Consider the following 20,658-nt stretch of genomic DNA (forward strand, 5'->3'; position numbering starts at 1 on the left):
AGAGAATTTTGGTTCAATTCTGATGTGAGTGCGAGGGTGAGATTGAGTCTCAGGATAAAGATGTGCCTCCTAGTCGGCAGCAATGTTGAAGTCAGAGTATCTAGTCCAGGGCTTGGGTTTAGGGTTAGGCTTAGGTGTTCAGTAAGATTCACAGGAACATAGAGTTACATTTAGAGTTCGAATCTGACACTGATGTGAGGGCGATGGCCAGATTGAGCTTCAGGTATACATTTCGGCATGACGGACGTTGAAGCTGATGGCGTCATTTCAGGTAAAGTGGCCAGGGTTAGAGTTATGTTATTGTGTTCTGTGAGGTGTAGAGGAAGGATAGGGTGATGGACAGACTTAGGGTGTTCTCTGATGTGAAGGTTAGGGTCCACCTCTGATGTGAGTGCACTTCTGAAATTGCGATTCATTGTTGAGGAGGGCCCTGGGTGATGTCGAAGCTGACGTTGTGTGGATAGGCCCAGGATTCAGTGATAGGGTTAAAATTTTGTGTTCTCTCTGATTTCCAGAGACATTAGCATTACGGAAAGAGTTAGGTTCTGGGTCTGATGTGAAGGGGAGAGCAAGATGGTGGATCAGGGTTTTGGTGAGGCATGGGTGACATCAATGTTCCTGGTGAGCTGTCAGGACCACTGGCCAGGGCTAGGCTAAGCGTTAGGTTTTTGGTTAGGTGTAGAGAGAGGGTGTTTTCACATTTATACATAGGGTCCTTCTCTTACGTTAGGGCGAATGTGCGATTCAGTTCCAGGATTACAGTGAGGCAAGGGTGATATCCATGATGACGGTGGAGTTTCAGGCCACTGTTCTGCGCTAGGGTTAGGGTTATGTAATCTTTGAAGGGTATGGGGTGGACCGGGATACGTTTCGATTTGCATCCTACTCTGACGTGAGGTCGAAGCCCACATTGATCTTCATCATCGTGGTGTGGCATCGGTGACATCATTGCTGCCTCTGAGGGTACAGGTTAATAGACCTTGTTTAGGGATAAGATTTTCTGTAAGGAAAAGTCTATGCGGTACATATGGTTATGGACAGAATTAGGGAGCAGTTCTGATGTCAGGGCGAGTGTGAGATTGAGTCGCAGGGTCAATGGAGTCATAGTTTATATCAACGGTGAAGGTGAATTATCTGTTCCAGGGTCGGGTGTACGGTTAGATTTAGGTTTTCGATAATGAATATGGGTTTGATATGGTTACAGTTAGACTTCAGATCTATCTCTGATGTGAGGGAGAGTGCATGATTGAGTTTGAAGATAAAGCTGAAATATGGGTGACATCAAAGATGAAGGTGAAGTGTCAGATCCTGGCGCCAGGGCCAGGGATAGCATTAGTTGTAAGGTAAGGAGTATTGGGCAGATTGAGTGGCAGTAAGAGTTCTGATCTGACTCTGATGTGAAGGAAATGGCCAGAATGTGCTTCAGGATTATGGGGAGGAATGACAGAAGTCGATGCTGGTGGTGGTGGTAAACTTAAATTGGCCTGGGCTAGGGTTAGGGTTTCCTGTAAGGGAAAATCTATGCATATGTTACGGTGATGGAGAAAATTAGGGCTCAGTTCTGATGTGAGGACGAGGGTGAGATTGAGGCTCATGGTTAAGATGTGTCTCCTAGTTGGCACAAATGTTGAAGGCGAAGAATCTAGTCTAGTTCTCGTGCCTAGGGTTAATGTTAGGTGTTCACTAAGATTTACAGTAACATAGAGTTACATTTAGAGTTTGCATCTGACCCTGATGTGAGGGCGATGGCCAGATTGAGCTTCAGGTTTATGGTGCGGCATGACAGATGTTGAAGTTGACTATGTCAGCTCAGGTAAAGTGGCCAGGGCTAGGGTTATGGTATTGTGTTCTGTGAGGTGTACAGGAAGAATAGGGGTATGGACAGATTTAGGGCTGGTCTCTGATATGAGGGCAAGTGCGAGATTGAGGTTCAGGATTACGGTGAAGTGTGGGTCATGCCAAAGGTTACGGTGAATGCACACGTCCAAGATTCATGGCTAGGGTTAGGATTACTGCATCGTTCTATTCTACAGAAAGGACAAGTTTAGGATTAAGTTTAGGGTCCAGCTCTGATGTGAGTGTGAGTGTGAGATTGCGATTCAGTGTTGAGGAGTGCCCTGGTTGATGTCAATGGTGACGTTGTGTGGATAGGCCCAGGACTCAGTGCTAGGCTCAAAATTTTGTGTTCTCTCTGTTTTCCGGAGACATTAGCATTACGGAAAGAGTTAGGTTCTGGGTCTGATGTGACGGTAAGTGCAAGATGGTGGATCAGGTTTATGGTGAGGCATGGGTGACGTCAGTGGTCAAGGTCGGGTGTCAGGACCACGGGCCAGGTCTAGGGTTAGGGTTAGGTTTTTGGGAAGCTGTAGAGGGATGGTATTGTTATGTTTAGACTTAGGTTCCTTCTCTTATGTTAGGGCAACTATACGATTCAGTTCCAGGATTACTGCGAGCCAAGGTTGATATCCAAGGTTATGGAGGAGTTTCAGGGAACAGGTCCACGCTAGGGTTAGGGTTATGTAATTGTTAAAGTGCATGGGGTTTACGTGAATAGAGCTCGATTTTGGGTCTTACTCTGATGTGAGGGCCTAGGCCAGACTGATCTTGATCATCATGGTGTGGCATAGGTGACATCAATCCTGACGCTGAGGTTCCAGGTTAAGGGACCTTGGTTAGCAGAAGGGTTTTTGTAAGGAAATGTCTATGCAGAAGATATGGTTGTGGATATAATTAGGGTGCAGTTTTGAAGTCAGCGCGAGTGTGAGGTCGAGTCACAGGGTTGAGGGAGTCATAGTTGACATCAGTGGTGGAGGCGAAGTATCTGGTCCATGGCTCGGTTCTAGGGTTCCGTTTAGGTGTTCGGTAAGGAGTACGGGTGAGATAGGGTTACAGTTAGATTCGGAACCATCCCTGATGTGAGGACGAGTGCAAGATTGAGTTTCAGTTTTAAGGTGAGGTGTGGGTGTCATTAATGCTTAAGTTGAAGTGTCAGATCCTGGCGCCAGGGCTAGGGCTGGCTTTAGTTGTAAGTTAAGGTGTATTTGTTCTGAATGAGTGACAGTTAGAGATCTGATCAATCTCTGATGTGAGGGCAATGGCCAGAATGAGCTTCAGGATTATGGGGAGGAATGACAGACATCAATGCTGATGGTGGCAGTTCAGTTAAAGGGCCTGGGCTAGGTTTAGGGTTTCCTGTAAGGGAAAGTCTATGCATATGATACGGTTACGGAGAGAATTTTGGTTCAATTCTGATGTGAGTGCGAGGGTGAGATTGAGTCTCAGGATAAAGATGTGCCTCCTAGTCGGCAGCAATGTTGAAGTCAGAGTATCTAGTCCAGGGCTTGGGTTTAGGGTTAGGCTTAGGTGTTCAGTAAGATTCACAGGAACATAGAGTTACATTTAGAGTTCGAATCTGACACTGATGTGAGGGCGATGGCCAGATTGAGCTTCAGGTATACATTTCGGCATGACGGACGTTGAAGCTGATGGCGTCATTTCAGGTAAAGTGGCCAGGGTTAGAGTTATGTTATTGTGTTCTGTGAGGTGTAGAGGAAGGATAGGGTGATGGACAGACTTAGGGTGTTCTCTGATGTGAAGGTTAGGGTCCAGCTCTGATGTGAGTGCACTTCTGAAATTGCGATTCATTGTTGAGGAGGGCCCTGGGTGATGTCGAAGCTGACGTTGTGTGGATAGGCCCAGGATTCAGTGATAGGGTTAAAATTTTGTGTTCTCTCTGATTTCCAGAGACATTAGCATTACGGAAAGAGTTAGGTTCTGGGTCTGATGTGAAGGGGAGAGCAAGATGGTGGATCAGGGTTTTGGTGAGGCATGGGTGACATCAATGTTCCTGGTGAGCTGTCAGGACCACTGGCCAGGGCTAGGCTAAGCGTTAGGTTTTTGGTTAGGTGTAGAGAGAGGGTGTTTTCACATTTATACATAGGGTCCTTCTCTTACGTTAGGGCGAATGTGCGATTCAGTTCCAGGATTACAGTGAGGCAAGGGTGATATCCATTATGACGGTTGAGTTTCAGGCCACTGTTCTGCGCTAGGGTTAGGGTTATGTAATCTTTAAAGGGTATGGGGTGGACCGGGATACGTTTCGATTTGCATCCTACTCTGACGTGAGGGCGAAGCACACATTGATCTTCATCATCGTGGTGTGGCATCGGTGACATCATTGCTGCCTCTGAGGGTACAGGTTAATAGACCTTGTTTAGGGATAAGATTTTCTGTAAGGAAAAGTCTATGCGGTACATATGGTTATGGACAGAATTAGGGAGCAGTTCTGATGTCAGGGTGAGTGTGAGATTGAGTCGCAGGGTCAATGGAGTCATAGTTTATATCAACGGTGAAGGTGAATTATCTGTTCCAGGGTCGGATGTACGGTTAGATTTAGGTGTTCGATAATGAATATGGGTGTGATATGGTTACAGTTAGACTTCAGATCTATCTCTGATGTGAGGGAGAGTGCATGATTGAGTTTGAAGATAAAGCTGAAATATGGGTGACATCAAAGATGAAGGTGAAGTGTCAGATCCTGGCGCCAGGGCCAGGGATAGCATTAGTTGTAAGGTAAGGAGTATTGGGCAGATTGAGTGGCAGTAAGAGTTCTGATCTGACTCTGATGTGAAGTTAATGGCCAGAATGAGCTTCAGGATTATGGGGAGGAATGACAGAAGTCGATGCTGATGGTGGCGGTTCAGTTAAATTGGCCTGGGCTAGGGTTAGGGTTTCCTGTAAGGGAAAATCTATGCATATGTTACGGTGACGGAGAAAATTAGGGCTCAGTTCTGATGTGAGGACGAGGGTGAGATTGAGGCTCATGGTTAAGATGTGTCTCCTAGTTGGCACAAATGTTGAAGGCGAAGAATCTAGTCTAGTTGTCGGGCCTAGGGTTAGGGTTAGGTGTTCACTAAGATTTACAGTAACATAGAGTTACATTTAGAGTTTGCATGTGACCCTGATGTGAGGGCAATGGCCAGATTGAGCTTCAGGTTTATGGTGCGGCATGACAGACGTTGAAGTTGACTATGTCAGCTCAGGTAAAGTGGCCAGGGCTAGGGTTATGGTATTGTGTTCTGTGAGGTGTACAGGAAGAATAGGGGTATGGACAGATTTAGGGCTGGTCTCTGATATGAGGGCAAGTGCGAGATTGAGGTTCAGGATTACGGTGAAGTGTGGGTCATGCCAAAGGTTACGGTGAATGCACACGTCCAAGATTCATGGCTAGGGTTAGGATTACTGCGTCGTTCTGTTCTACAGAAAGGACAAGTTTAGGATTAAGGTTAGGGTCCAGCTCTGATGTGAGTGCGAGTGTGAGATTGCGATTCAGTGTTGAGGAGGGCCCTGGTTGATGTCAATGGTGACGTTGTGTGGATAGGCCCAGGACTCAGTGCTAGGCTTAAAATTTTGTGTTCTCTCTGTTTTCCGGAGACATTAGCATTACGGAAAGAGTTAGGTTCTGGGTCTGATGTGACGGTAAGTGCAAGATGGTGGATCAGGTTTATGGTGAGGCATGGGTGACGTCAGTGGTCAAGGTCGGGTGTCAGGACCACGGGCCAGGGCTAGGGTTAGGGTTAGGTTTTTGGGAAGCTGTAGAGGGATGGTATTGTAACGTTTAGACGTAGGTTCCTTCTCTTACATTAGGGCGACTATACGATTCAGTTCCAGGATTACTGTGAGCCAAGGTTGATATGAAAGGTTATGGAGGAGTTTCAGGGAACAGGTCCACGCTAGGTTTAGGGTTATGTATTCGTTAAAGTGCATGGGGTTTACGTGAATAGAGCTCGATTTTGGATCTTACTCTGATTTGAGGGCGTAGGCCAGACTGATCTTGATCATCATGGTGTGGCATAGGTGACATCAATCCTGACGCTGAGGTTCCAGGTTAAGGGACCTTGGTTAGCAGAAGGGTTTTTGTAAGGAAATGTCTATGCAGAAGATATGGTTGTGGATATAATTAGGGTGCAGTTTTGAAGTCAGGGCGAGTGTGAGGTCGAGTCACAGGGTTGAGGGAGTCATAGTTGATATCAGTGGTGGAGGCGAAGTATCTGGTCCATGGCTCGGGTCTAGGGTTCCGATTAGGTGTTCGGTAAGGGGTACGGGTGAGATAGGGTTACAGTTAGATTCGGAACCATCCTGATGTGAGGACGAGTGCAAGATTGAGTTTCAGTTTTAAGGTGAGGTGTGGGTGTCATTAATGCTTAAGTTGAAGTGTCAGATCCTGGCGCCAGGGCTAGGGCTGGCTTTAGTTGTAAGTTAAGGTGTATTTGTTCTGAATGAGTGACAGTTAGAGATCTGATCAATCTCTGATGTGAGGGCAATGGCCAGAATGAGCTTCAGGATTATGGGGAGGAATGACAGACATCAATGCTGATGGTGGCAGTTCAGTTAAAGGGCCTGGGCTAGGTTTAGGGTTTCCTGTAAGGGAAAGTCTATGCATATGATACGGTTACGGAGAGAATTTTGGTTCAATTCTGATGTGAGTGCGAGGGTGAGATTGAGTCTCAGGATAAAGATGTGCCTCCTAGTCGGCAGCAATGTTGAAGTCAGAGTATCTAGTCCAGGGCTTGGGTTTAGGGTTAGGCTTAGGTGTTCAGTAAGATTCACAGGAACATAGAGTTACATTTAGAGTTCGAATCTGACACTGATGTGAGGGCGATGGCCAGATTGAGCTTCAGGTATACATTTCGGCATGACGGACGTTGAAGCTGATGGCGTCATTTCAGGTAAAGTGGAAAGGGTTAGAGTTATGTTATTGTGTTCTGTGAGGTGTAGAGGAAGGATAGGGTGATGGACAGACTTAGGGTGTTCTCTGATGTGAAGGTTAGGGTCCAGCTCTGATATGAGTGCACTTCTGAAACTGCGATTCATTGTTGAGGAGGTCCCTGGGTGATGTCGAAGCTGACGTTGTGTGGATAGGCCCAGGATTCAGTGATAGGGTTAAAATTTTGTGTTCTCTCTGATTTCCAGAGACATTAGCATTACGGAAAGAGTTAGGTTCTGGGTCTGATGTGAAGGGGATAGCAAGATGGTGGATCAGGGTTTTGGTGAGGTATGGGTGACATCAATGTTCCTGGTGAGCTGTCAGGACCACTGGCCAGGGCTAGGCTAAGCGTTAGGTTTTTGGTTAGGTGTAGAGAGAGGGTGTTTTCACATTTATACATAGGGTCCTTCTCTTACGTTAGGGCGAATGTGCGATTCAGTTCCAGGATTACAGTGAGGCAAGGGTGATATCCATGATGACGGTGGAGTTTCAGGCCACTGTTCTGCGCTAGGGTTAGGGTTATGTAATCTTTAAAGGGTATGGGGTGGACCGGGATACGTTTCGATTTGCATCCTACTCTGACGTGAGGGCGAAGCACACATTGATCTTCATCATCGTGGTGTGGCATCGGTGACATCATTGCTGCCTCTGAGGGTACAGGTTAATAGACCTTGTTTAGGGATAAGATTTTCTGTAAGGAAAAGTCTATGCGGTACATATGGTTATGGACAGAATTAGGGAGCAGTTCTGATGTCAGGGCGAGTGTGAGATTGAGTCGCAGGGTCAATGGAGTCATAGTTTATATCAACGGTGAAGGTGAATTATCTGTTCCAGGGTCGGGTGTACGGCTAGATTTAGGTGTTCGATAATGAATATGGGTGTGATATGGTTACAGTTAGACTTCAGATCTATCTCTGATGTGAGGGAGAGTGCATGATTGAGTTTGAAGATAAAGCTGAAATATGGGTGACATCAAAGATGAAGGTGAAGTGTCAGATCCTGGCGCCAGGGCCAGGGATAGCATTAGTTGTAAGGTAAGGAGTATTGGGCAGATTGAGTGGCAGTAAGAGTTCTGATCTGACTCTGATGTGAAGGAAATGGCCAGAATGTGCTTCAGGATTATGGGGAGGAATGACAGAAGTCGATGCTGATGGTGGCGGTTCAGTTAAATTGGCCTGGGCTAGGGTTAGGGTTTCCTGTAAGGGAAAATCTATGCATATGTTACGGTGACGGAGAAAATTAGGGCTCAGTTCTGATGTGAGGACGAGGGTGAGATTGAGGCTCATGGTTAAGATGTGTCTCCTAGTTGGCACAAATGTTGAAGGCGAAGAATCTAGTCTAGTTCTCGGGCCTAGGGTTAGGGTTAGGTGTTCACTAAGATTTACAGTAACATAGAGTTACATTTAGAGTTTGCATCTGACCCTGATTTGAGGGCGATGGCCAGATTGAGCTTCAGGTTTATGGTGCGGCATGACAGACGTTGAAGTTGACTATGTCAGCTCAGGTAAAGTGGCCAGGGCTAGGGTTATGGTATTGTGTTCTGTGAGGTGTACAGGAAGAATAGGGGTATGGACAGATTTAGGGCTGGTCTCTGATATGAGGGCAAGTGCGAGATTGAGGTTCAGGATTACGGTGAAGTGTGGGTCATGCCAAAGGTTACGGTGAATGCACACGTCCAAGATTCATGGCTAGGGTTAGGATTACTGCATCGTTCTGTTCTACAGAAAGGAGAAGTTTAGGATTAAGTTTAGGGTCCAGCTCTGATGTGAGTGCGAGTGTGAGATTGCGATTCAGTGTTGAGGAGGGCCCTGGTTGATGTCAATGGTGACGTTGTGTGGATAGGCCCAGGACTCAGTGCTAGGCTCAAAATTTTGTGTTCTCTCTGTTTTCCGGAGACATTAGCATTACGGAAAGAGTTAGGTTCTGGGTCTGATGTGACGGTAAGTGCAAGATGGTGGATCAGGTTTATGGTGACGCATGGGTGACGTCAGTGGTCAAGGTCGGGTGTCAGGACCATGGGCCAGGGCTAGGGTTAGGGTTAGGTTTTTGGGAAGCTGTAGAGGGATGGTATTGTTATGTTTAGACTTAGGTTCCTTCTCTTACGTTAGGGCGACTATACGATTCAGTTCCAGGATTACTGCGAGCCAAGGTTGATATCCAAGGTTATGGAGGAGTTTCAGGGAACAGGTCCACGCTAGGGTTAGGGTTATGTAATCGTTAAAGTGCATGGGGTTTACGTGAATAGAGCTCGATTTTGGATCTTACTCTGATGTGAGGGCGTAGGCCAGACTGATCTTGATCATCATGGTGTGGCATAGGTGACATCAATCCTGACGCTGAGGTTCCAGGTTAAGGGACCTTGGTTAGCAGAAGGGTTTTTGTAAGGAAATGTCTATGCAGAAGATATGGTTGTGGATATAATTAGGGTGCAGTTTTGAAGTCAGGGCGAGTGTGAGGTCGAGTCACAGGGTTGAGGGAGTCATAGTTGACATCAGTGGTGGAGGCGAAGTATCTGGTCCATGGCTCGGTTCTAGGGTTCCGTTTAGGTGTTCGGTAAGGAGTACGGGTGAGATAGGGTTACAGTTAGATTCGGAACCATCCCTGATGTGAGGACGAGTGCAAGATTGAGTTTCAGTTTTAAGGTGAGGTGTGGGTGTCATTAATGCTTAAGTTGAAGTGTCAGATCCTGGCGCCAGGGCTAGGGCTGGCTTTAGTTGTAAGTTAAGGTGTATTTGTTCTGAATGAGTGACAGTTAGAGATCTGATCAATCTCTGATGTGAGGGCAATGGCCAGAATGAGCTTCAGGATTATGGGGAGGAATGACAGACATCAATGCTGATGGTGGCAGTTCAGTTAAAGGGCCTGGGCTAGGTTTAGGGTTTCCTGTAAGGGAAAGTCTATGCATATGATACGGTTACGGAGAGAATTTTGGTTCAATTCTGATGTGAGTGCGAGGGTGAGATTGAGTCTCAGGATAAAGATGTGCCTCCTAGTCGGCAGCAATGTTGAAGTCAGAGTATCTAGTCCAGGGCTTGGGTTTAGGGTTAGGCTTAGGTGTTCAGTAAGATTCACAGGAACATAGAGTTACATTTAGAGTTCGAATCTGACACTGATGTGAGGGCGATGGCCAGATTGAGCTTCAGGTATACATTTCGGCATGACGGACGTTGAAGCTGATGGCGTCATTTCAGGTAAAGTGGCCAGGGTTAGAGTTATTGTGTTCTGTGATGTGTAGAGGAAGGATAGGGTGATGGACAGACTTAGGGTGTTCTCTGATGTGAAGGTTAGGGTCCAGCTCTGATGTGAGTGCACTTCTGAAATTGCGATTCATTGTTGAGGAGGGCCCTGGGTGATGTCGAAGCTGACGTTGTGTGGATAGGCCCAGGATTCAGTGATAGGGTTAAAATTTTGTGTTCTCTCTGATTTCCAGAGACATTAGCATTACGGAAAGAGTTAGGTTCTGGGTCTGATGTGAAGGGGAGAGCAAGATGGTGGATCAGGGTTTTGGTGAGGCATGGGTGACATCAATGTTCCTGGTGAGCTGTCAGGACCACTGGCCAGGGCTAGGCTAAGCGTTAGGTTTTTGGTTAGGTGTAGACAGAGGGTGTTTTCACATTTATACATAGGGTCCTTCTCTTACGTTAGGGCGAATGTGCGATTCAGTTCCAGGATTACAGTGAGGCAAGGGTGACATCCATGATGACGGTGGAGTTTCAGGCCACTGTTCTGCGCTAGGGTTAGGGTTATGTAATCTTTGAAGGGTATGGGGTGGACCGGGATACGTTTCGATTTGCATCCTACTCTGACGTGAGGGCGAAGCACACATTGATCTTCATCATCGTGGTGTGGCATCGGTGACATCATTGCTGCCTCTGAGGGTACAGGTTAATAGACCTTGTTTAGGGATAAGATTTTCTGTAAGGAAAAGTCTATGCGGTACATATGGTTATGGACAGAATTAGGGAGCAGTTCTGATGTCAGGGCGAGTGTGAGATTGAGTCGCAGGGTCAATGGAGTCATAGTTTATATCAACGGTGAAGGTGAATTATCTGTTCCAGGGTCGGGTGTACGGTTAGATTTAGGTGTTCGATAATGAATATGGGTGTGATATGGTTACAGTTAGACTTCAGATCTATCTCTGATGTGAGGGAGAGTGCATGATTGAGTTTGAAGATAAAGCTGAAATATGGGTGACATCAAAGATGAAGGTGAAGTGTCAGATCCTGGCGCCAGGGCCAGGGATAGCATTAGTTGTAAGGTAAGGAGTATTGGGCAGATTGAGTGGCAGTAAGAGTTCTGATCTGACTCTGATGTGAAGGAAATGGCCAGAATGTGCTTCAGGATTATGGGGAGGAATGACAGAAGTCGATGCTGATGGTGGCGGTTCAGTTAAATTGGCCTGGGCTAGGGTTAGGGTTTCCTGTAAGGGAAAATCTATGCATATGTTACGGTGACGGAGAAAATTAGGGCTCAGTTCTGATGTGAGGACGAGGGTGAGATTGAGGCTCATGGTTAAGATGTGTCTCCTAGTTGGCACAAATGTTGAAGGCGAAGAATCTAGTCTAGTTCTCGGGCCTAGGGTTAGGGTTAGGTGTTCACTAAGATTTACAGTAACATAGAGTTACATTTAGAGTTTGCATCTGACCCTGATTTGAGGGCGATGGCCAGATTGAGCTTCAGGTTTATGGTGCGGCATGACAGACGTTGAAGTTGACTATGTCAGCTCAGGTAAAGTGGCCAGGGCTAGGGTTATGGTATTGTGTTCTGTGAGGTGTACAGGAAGAATAGGGGTATGGACAGATTTAGGGCTGGTCTCTGATATGAGGGCAAGTGCGAGATTGAGGTTCAGGATTACGGTGAAGTGTGGGTCATGCCAAAGGTTACGGTGAATGCACACGTCCAAGATTCATGGCTAGGGTTAGGATTACTGCATCGTTCTGTTCTACAGAAAGGAGAAGTTTAGGATTAAGTTTAGGGTCCAGCTCTGATGTGAGTGCGAGTGTGAGATTGCGATTCAGTGTTGAGGAGGGCCCTGGTTGATGTCAATGGTGACGTTGTGTGGATAGGCCCAGGACTCAGTGCTAGGCTCAAAATTTTGTGTTCTCTCTGTTTTCCGGAGACATTAGCATTACGGAAAGAGTTAGGTTCTGGGTCTGATGTGACGGTAAGTGCAAGATGGTGGATCAGGTTTATGGTGAGGCATGGGTGACGTCAGTGGTCAAGGTCGGGTGTCAGGACCATGGGCCAGGGCTAGGGTTAGGGTTAGGTTTTTGGGAAGCTGTAGAGGGATGGTATTGTTATGTTTAGACTTAGGTTCCTTCTCTTACGTTAGGGCGACTATACGATTCAGTTCCAGGATTACTGCGAGCCAAGGTTGATATCCAAGGTTATGGAGGAGTTTCAGGGAACAGGTCCACGCTAGGGTTAGGGTTATGTAATCGTTAAAGTGCATGGGGTTTACGTGAATAGAGCTCGATTTTGGATCTTACTCTGATGTGAGGGCGTAGGCCAGACTGATCTTGATCATCATGGTGTGGCATAGGTGACATCAATCCTGACGCTGAGGTTCCAGGTTAAGGGACCTTGGTTAGCAGAAGGGTTTTTGTAAGGAAATGTCTATGCAGAAGATATGGTTCTGGATATAATTAGGGTGCAGTTTTGAAGTCAGGGCGAGTGTGAGGTCGAGTCACAGGGTTGAGGGAGTCATAGTTGATATCAGTGGTGGAGGCGAAGTATCTGATCCATGGCTCGGTTCTAGGGTTCCGTTTAGGTGTTCGGTAAGGAGTACGGGTGAGATAGGGTTACAGTTAGATTCGGAACCATCCCTGATGTGAGGACGAGTGCAAGATTGAGTTTCAGTTTTAAGGTGAGGTGTGGGTGTCATTAATGCTTAAGTTGAAGTGTCAGATCCTGGCTCCAGGGCTAGGGCTGGCTTTAGTTGTAAGTTAAGGTGTATTTGTTCTGAATGAGTGACAGTTAGAGATCTGATCAATCTCTGATGTGAGGGCAATGGCCAGAATGAGCTTCAGGATTATGGGGAGGAATGACAGACATCAATGCTGATGGTGGCAGTTCAGTTAAAGGGCCTGGGCTAGGTTTAGGGTTTCCTGTAAGGGAAAGTCTATGCATATGATACGGTTACGGAGAGAATTTTGGTTCAATTCTGATGTGAGTGCGAGGGTGAGATTGAGTCTCAGGATAAAGATGTGCCTCCTAGTCGGCAGCAATGTTGAAGTCAGAGTATCTAGTCCAGGGCTTGGGTTTAGGGTTAGGCTTAGGTGTTCAGTAAGATTCACAGGAACATAGAGTTACATTTAGAGTTCGAATCTGACACTGATGTGAGGGCGATGGCCAGATTGAGCTTCAGGTATACATTTCGGCATGACGGACGTTGAAGCTGATGGCGTCATTTCAGGTAAAGTGGCCAGGGTTAGAGTTATTGTGTTCTGTGAGGTGTAGAGGAAGGATAGGGTGATGGACAGACTTAGGGTGTACTCTGATGTGAAGGTTAGGGTCCAGCTCTGATGTGAGTGCACTTCTGAAATTGCGATTCATTGTTGAGGAGGGCCCTGGGTGATGTCGAAGCTGACGTTGTGTGGATAGGCCCAGGATTCAGTGATAGGGTTAAAATTTTGTGTTCTCTCTGATTTCCAGAGACATTAGCATTACGGAAAGAGTTAGGTTCTGGGTCTGATGTGAAGGGGAGAGCAAGATGGTGGATCAGGGTTTTGGTGAGGCATGGGTGACATCAATGTTCCTGGTGAGCTGTCAGGACCACTGGCCAGGGCTAGGCTAAGCGTTAGGTTTTTGGTTAGGTGTAGACAGAGGGTGTTTTCACATTTATACATAGGGTCCTTCTCTTACGTTAGGGCGAATGTGCGATTCAGTTCCAGGATTACAGTGAGGCAAGGGTGATATCCATGATGACGGTGGAGTTTCAGGCCACTGTTCTGCGCTAGGGTTAGGGTTATGTAATCTTTAAATGGTATGGGGTGGACCGGGATACGTTTCGATTTGCATCCTACTCTGACGTGAGGGCGAAGCACACATTGATCTTCATCATCGTGGTGTGGCATCGGTGACATCATTGCTGCCTCTGAGGGTACAGGTTAATAGACCTTGTTTAGGGATAAGATTTTCTGTAAGGAAAAGTCTATGCGGTACATATGGTTATGGACAGAATTAGGGAGCAGTTCTGATGTCAGGGCGAGTGGGAGATTGAGTCGCAGGGTCAATGGAGTCATAGTTTATATCAACGGTGAAGGTGAATTATCTGTTCCAGGGTCGGGTGTACGGTTAGATTTAGGTGTTCGATAATGAATATGGGTGTGATATGGTTACAGTTAGACTTCAGATCTATCTCTGATGTGAGGGAGAGTGCATGATTGAGTTTGAAGATAAAGCTGAAATATGGGTGACATCAAAGATGAAGGTGAAGTGTCAGATCCTGGCGCCAGGGCCAGGGATAGCATTAGTTGTAAGGTAAGGAGTATTGGGCAGATTGAGTGGCAGTAAGAGTTCTGATCTGACTCTGATGTGAAGGAAATGGCCAGAATGTGCTTCAGGATTATGGGGAGGAATGACAGAAGTCGATGCTGATGGTGGCGGTTCAGTTAAATTGGCCTGGGCTAGGGTTAGGGTTTCCTGTAAGGGAAAATCTATGCATATGTTACGGTGACGGAGAAAATTAGGGCTCAGTTCTGATGTGAGGACGAGGGTGAGATTGAGGCTCATGGTTAAGATGTGTCTCCTAGTTGGCACAAATGTTGAAGGCGAAGAATCTAGTCTAGTTCTCGGGCCTAGGGTTAGGGTTAGGTGTTCACTAAGATTTACAGTAACATAGAGTTACATTTAGAGTTTGCATCTGACCCTGATGTGAGGGCGATGGCCAGATTGAGCTTCAGGTTTATGGTGCGGCATGACAGACGTTGAAGTTGACTATGTCAGCTCAGGTAAAGTGGCCAGGGCTAGGGTTATGGTATTGTGTTCTGTGAGGTGTACAGGAAGAATAGGGGTATGGACAGATTTAGGGCTGGTCTCTGATATGAGGGCAAGTGCGAGATTGAGGTTCAGGATTACGGTGAAGTGTGGGTCATGCCAAAGGTTACGGTGAATGCACACGTCCAAGATTCATGGCTAGGGTTAGGAATACTGCATCGTTCTGTTCTACAGAAAGGAGAAGTTTAGGATTAAGTTTAGGGTCCAGCTCTGATGTGAGTGCGAGTGTGAGATTGCGATTCAGTGTTGAGGAGGGCCCTGGTTGATGTCAATGGTGACGTTGTGTGGATAGGCCCAGGACTCAGTGCTAGGCTCAAAATTTTGTGTTCTCTCTGTTTTCCGGAGACATTAGCATTACGGAAAGAGTTAGGTTCTGGGTCTGATGTGACGGTAAGTGCAAGATGGTGGATCAGGTTTATGGTGAGGCATGGGTGACGTCAGTGGTCAAGGTCGGGTGTCAGGACCATGGGCCAGGGCTAGGGTTAGGGTTAGGTTTTTGGGAAGCTGTAGAGGGATGGTATTGTTATGTTTAGACTTAGGTTCCTTCTCTTACGTTAGGGCGACTATACGATTCAGTTCCAGGATTACTGCGAGCCAAGGTTGATATCCAAGGTTATGGAGGAGTTTCAGGGAACAGGTCCACGCTAGGGTTAGGGTTATGTAATCGTTAAAGTGCATGGGGTTTACGTGAATAGAGCTCGATTTTGGATCTTACTCTGATGTGAGGGCGTAGGCCAGACTGATCTTGATCATCATGGTGTGGCATAGGTGACATCAATCCTGACGCTGAGGTTCCAGGTTAAGGGACCTTGGTTAGCAGAAGGGTTTTTGTAAGGAAATGTCTATGCAGAAGATATGGTTCTGGATATAATTAGGGTGCAGTTTTGAAGTCAGGGCGAGTGTGAGGTCGAGTCACAGGGTTGAGGGAGTCATAGTTGATATCAGTGGTGGAGGCGAAGTATCTGATCCATGGCTCGGTTCTAGGGTTCCGTTTAGGTGTTCGGTAAGGAGTACGGGTGAGATAGGGTTACAGTTAGATTCGGAACCATCCCTGATGTGAGGACGAGTGCAAGATTGAGTTTCAGTTTTAAGGTGAGGTGTGGGTGTCATTAATGCTTAAGTTGAAGTGTCAGATCCTGGCGCCAGGGCTAGGGCTGGCTTTAGTTGTAAGTTAAGGTGTATTTGTTCTGAATGAGTGACAGTTAGAGATCTGATCAATCTCTGATGTGAGGGCAATGGCCAGAATGAGCTTCAGGATTATGGGGAGGAATGACAGACATCAATGCTGATGGTGGCAGTTCAGTTAAAGGGCCTGGGCTAGGTTTAGGGTTTCCTGTAAGGGAAAGTCTATGCATATGATACGGTTACGGAGAGAATTTTGGTTCAATTCTGATGTGAGTGCGAGGGTGAGATTGAGTCTCAGGATAAAGATGTGCCTCCTAGTCGGCAGCAATGTTGAAGTCAGAGTATCTAGTCCAGGGCTTGGGTTTAGGGTTAGGCTTAGGTGTTCAGTAAGATTCACAGGAACATAGAGTTACATTTAGAGTTCGAATCTGACACTGATGTGAGGGCGATGGCCAGATTGAGCTTCAGGTATACATTTCGGCATGACGGACGTTGAAGCTGATGGCGTCATTTCAGGTAAAGTGGCCAGGGTTAGAGTTATTGTGTTCTGTGAGGTGTAGAGGAAGGATAGGGTGATGGACAGACTTAGGGTGTTCTCTGATGTGAAGGTTAGGGTCCAGCTCTGATGTGAGTGCACTTCTGAAATTGCGATTCATTGTTGAGGAGGGCCCTGGGTGATGTCGAAGCTGACGTTGTGTGGATAGGCCCAGGATTCAGTGATAGGGTTAAAATTTTGTGTTCTCTCTGATTTCCAGAGACATTAGCATTACGGAAAGAGTTAGGTTCTGGGTCTGATGTGAAGGGGAGAGCAAGATGGTGGATCAGGGTTTTGGTGAGGCATGGGTGACATCAATGTTCCTGGTGAGCTGTCAGGACCACTGGCCAGGGCTAGGCTAAGCGTTAGGTTTTTGGTTAGGTGTAGAGAGAGGGTGTTTTCACATTTATACATAGGGTCCTTCTCTTACGTTAGGGCGAATGTGCGATTCAGTTCCAGGATTACAGTGAGGCAAGGGTGATATCCATGATGACGGTGGAGTTTCAGGCCACTGTTCTGCGCTAGGGTTAGGGTTATGTAATCTTTAAAGGGTATGGGGTGGACCGGGATACGTTTCGATTTGCATCCTACTCTGACGTGAGGGCGAAGCACACATTGATCTTCATCATCGTGGTGTGGCATCGGTGACATCATTGCTGCCTCTGAGGGTACAGGTTAATAGACCTTGTTTAGGGATAAGATTTTCTGTAAGGAAAAGTCTATGCGGTACATATGGTTATGGACAGAATTAGGGAGCAGTTCTGATGTCAGGGCGAGTGTGAGATTGAGTCGCAGGGTCAATGGAGTCATAGTTTATATCAACGGTGAAGGTGAATTATCTGTTCCAGGGTCGGGTGTACGGTTAGATTTAGGTGTTCGATAATGAATATGGGTGTGATATGGTTACAGTTAGACTTCAGATCTATCTCTGATGTGAGGGAGAGTGCATGATTGAGTTTGAAGATAAAGCTGAAATATGGGTGACATCAAAGATGAAGGTGAAGTGTCAGATCCTGGCGCCAGGGCCAGGGATAGCATTAGTTGTAAGGTAAGGAGTATTGGGCAGATTGAGTGGCAGTAAGAGTTCTGATCTGACTCTGATGTGAAGGAAATGGCCAGAATGTGCTTCAGGATTATGGGGAGGAATGACAGAAGTCGATGCTGATGGTGGCGGTTCAGTTAAATTGGCCTGGGCTAGGGTTAGGGTTTCCTGTAAGGGAAAATCTATGCATATGTTACGGTGACGGAGAAAATTAGGGCTCAGTTCTGATGTGAGGACGAGGGTGAGATTGAGGCTCATGGTTAAGATGTGTCTCCTAGTTGGCACAAATGTTGAAGGCGAAGAATCTAGTCTAGTTCTCGGGCCTAGGGTTAGGGTTAGGTGTTCACTAAGATTTACAGTAACATAGAGTTACATTTAGAGTTTGCATCTGACCCTGATGTGAGGGCGATGGCCAGATTGAGCTTCAGGTTTATGGTGCGGCATGACAGACGTTGAAGTTGACTATGTCAGCTCAGGTAAAGTGGCCAGGGCTAGGGTTATGGTATTGTGTTCTGTGAGGTGTACAGGAAGAATAGGGGTATGGACAGATTTAGGGCTGGTCTCTGATATGAGGGCAAGTGCGAGATTGAGGTTCAGGATTACGGTGAAGTGTGGGTCATGCCAAAGGTTACGGTGAATGCACACGTCCAAGATTCATGGCTAGGGTTAGGATTACTGCATCGTTCTGTTCTACAGAAAGGAGAAGTTTAGGATTAAGTTTAGGGTCCAGCTCTGATGTGAGTGCGAGTGTGAGATTGCGATTCAGTGTTGAGGAGGGCCCTGGTTGATGTCAATGGTGACGTTGTGTGGATAGGCCCAGGACTCAGTGCTAGGCTCAAAATTTTGTGTTCTCTCTGTTTTCCGGAGACATTAGCATTACGGAAAGAGTTAGGTTCTGGGTCTGATGTGACGGTAAGTGCAAGATGGTGGATCAGGTTTATGGTGAGGCATGGGTGACGTCAGTGGTCAAGGTCGGGTGTCAGGACCATGGGCCAGGGCTAGGGTTAGGGTTAGGTTTTTGGGAAGCTGTAGAGGGATGGTATTGTTATGTTTAGACTTAGGTTCCTTCTCTTACGTTAGGGCAACTATACGATTCAGTTCCAGGATTACTGCGAGCCAAGGTTGATATCCAAGGTTATGGAGGAGTTTCAGGGAACAGGTCCACGCTAGGGTTAGGGTTATGTAATCATTAAAGTGCATGGGGTTTACGTGAATAGAGCTCGATTTTGGATCTTACTCTGATATGAGGGCGTAGGCCAGACTGATCTTGATCATCATGGTGTGGCATAGGTGACATCAATCCTGACGCTGAGATTCCAGGTTAAGGGACCTTGGTTAGCAGAAGGGTTTTTGTAAGGAAATGTCTATGCAGAAGATATGGTTGTGGATATAATTAGGGTGCAGTTTTGAAGTCAGGGCGAGTGTGAGGTCGATTCACAGGGTTGAGGGAGTCATAGTTGATATCAGTGGTGGAGGCGAAGTATCTGGTCCATGGCTCGGTTCTAGGGTTCCGTTTAGGTGTTCGGTAAGGAGTACGGGTGAGATAGGGTTACAGTTAGATTCGGAACCATCCCTGATGTGAGGACGAGTGCAAGATTGAGTTTCAGTTTTAAGGTGAGGTGTGGGTGTCATTAATGCTTAAGTTGAAGTGTCAGATCCTGGCGCCAGGGCTAGGGCTGGCTTTAGTTGTAAGTTAAGGTGTATTTGTTCTGAATGAGTGACAGTTAGAGATCTGATCAATCTCTGATGTGAGGGCAATGGCCAGAATGAGCTTCAGGATTATGGGGAGGAATGACAGACATCAATGCTGATGGTGGCAGTTCAGTTAAAGGGCCTGGGCTAGGTTTAGGGTTTCCTGTAAGGGAAAGTCTATGCATATGATACGGTTACGGAGAGAATTTTGGTTCAATTCTGATGTGAGTGCGAGGGTGAGATTGAGTCTCAGGATAAAGATGTGCCTCCTAGTCGGCAGCAATGTTGAAGTCAGAGTATCTAGTCCAGGGCTTGGGTTTAGGGTTAGGCTTAGGTGTTCAGTAAGATTCACAGGAACATAGAGTTACATTTAGAGTTCGAATCTGACACTGATGTGAGGGCGATGGCCAGATTGAGCTTCAGGTATACATTTCGGCATGACGGACGTTGAAGCTGATGGCGTCATTTCAGGTAAAGTGGCCAGGGTTAGAGTTATTGTGTTCTGTGAGGTGTAGAGGAAGGATAGGGTGATGGACAGACTTAGGGTGTTCTCTGATGTGAAGGTTAGGGTCCAGCTCTGATGTGAGTGCACTTCTGAAATTGCGATTCATTGTTGAGGAGGGCCCTGGGTGATGTCGAAGCTGACGTTGTGTGGATAGGCCCAGGATTCAGTGATAGGGTTAAAATTTTGTGTTCTCTCTGATTTCCAGAGACATTAGCATTACGGAAAGAGTTAGGTTCTGGGTCTGATGTGAAGGGGAGAGCAAGATGGTGGATCAGGGTTTTGGTGAGGCATGGGTGACATCAATGTTCCTGGTGAGCTGTCAGGACCACTGGCCAGGGCTAGGCTAAGCGTTAGGTTTTTGGTTAGGTGTAGAGAGAGGGTGTTTTCACATTTATACATAGGGTCCTTCTCTTACGTTAGGGCGAATGTGCGATTCAGTTCCAGGATTACAGTGAGGCAAGGGTGATATCCATGATGACGGTGGAGTTTCAGGCCACTGTTCTGCGCTAGGGTTAGGGTTATGTAATCTTTAAAGGGTATGGGGTGGACCGGGATACGTTTCGATTTGCATCCTACTCTGACGTGAGGGCGAAGCACACATTGATCTTCATCATCGTGGTGTGGCATCGGTGACATCATTGCTGCCTCTGAGGGTACAGGTTAATAGACCTTGTTTAGGGATAAGATTTTCTGTAAGGAAAAGTCTATGCGGTACATATGGTTATGGACAGAATTAGGGAGCAGTTCTGATGTCAGGGCGAGTGTGAGATTGAGTCGCAGGGTCAATGGAGTCATAGTTTATATCAACGGTGAAGGTGAATTATCTGTTCCAGGGTCGGGTGTACGGTTAGATTTAGGTGTTCGATAATGAATATGGGTGTGATATGGTTACAGTTAGACTTCAGATCTATCTCTGATGTGAGGGAGAGTGCATGATTGAGTTTGAAGATAAAGCTGAAATATGGGTGACATCAAAGATGAAGGTGAAGTGTCAG

The sequence above is a fragment of the Manis pentadactyla genome, chromosome 1 (genome assembly GCF_030020395.1).
Source record: "Manis pentadactyla isolate mManPen7 chromosome 1, mManPen7.hap1, whole genome shotgun sequence".
In the NCBI taxonomy this organism is placed as follows: domain Eukaryota; kingdom Metazoa; phylum Chordata; class Mammalia; order Pholidota; family Manidae; genus Manis; species Manis pentadactyla.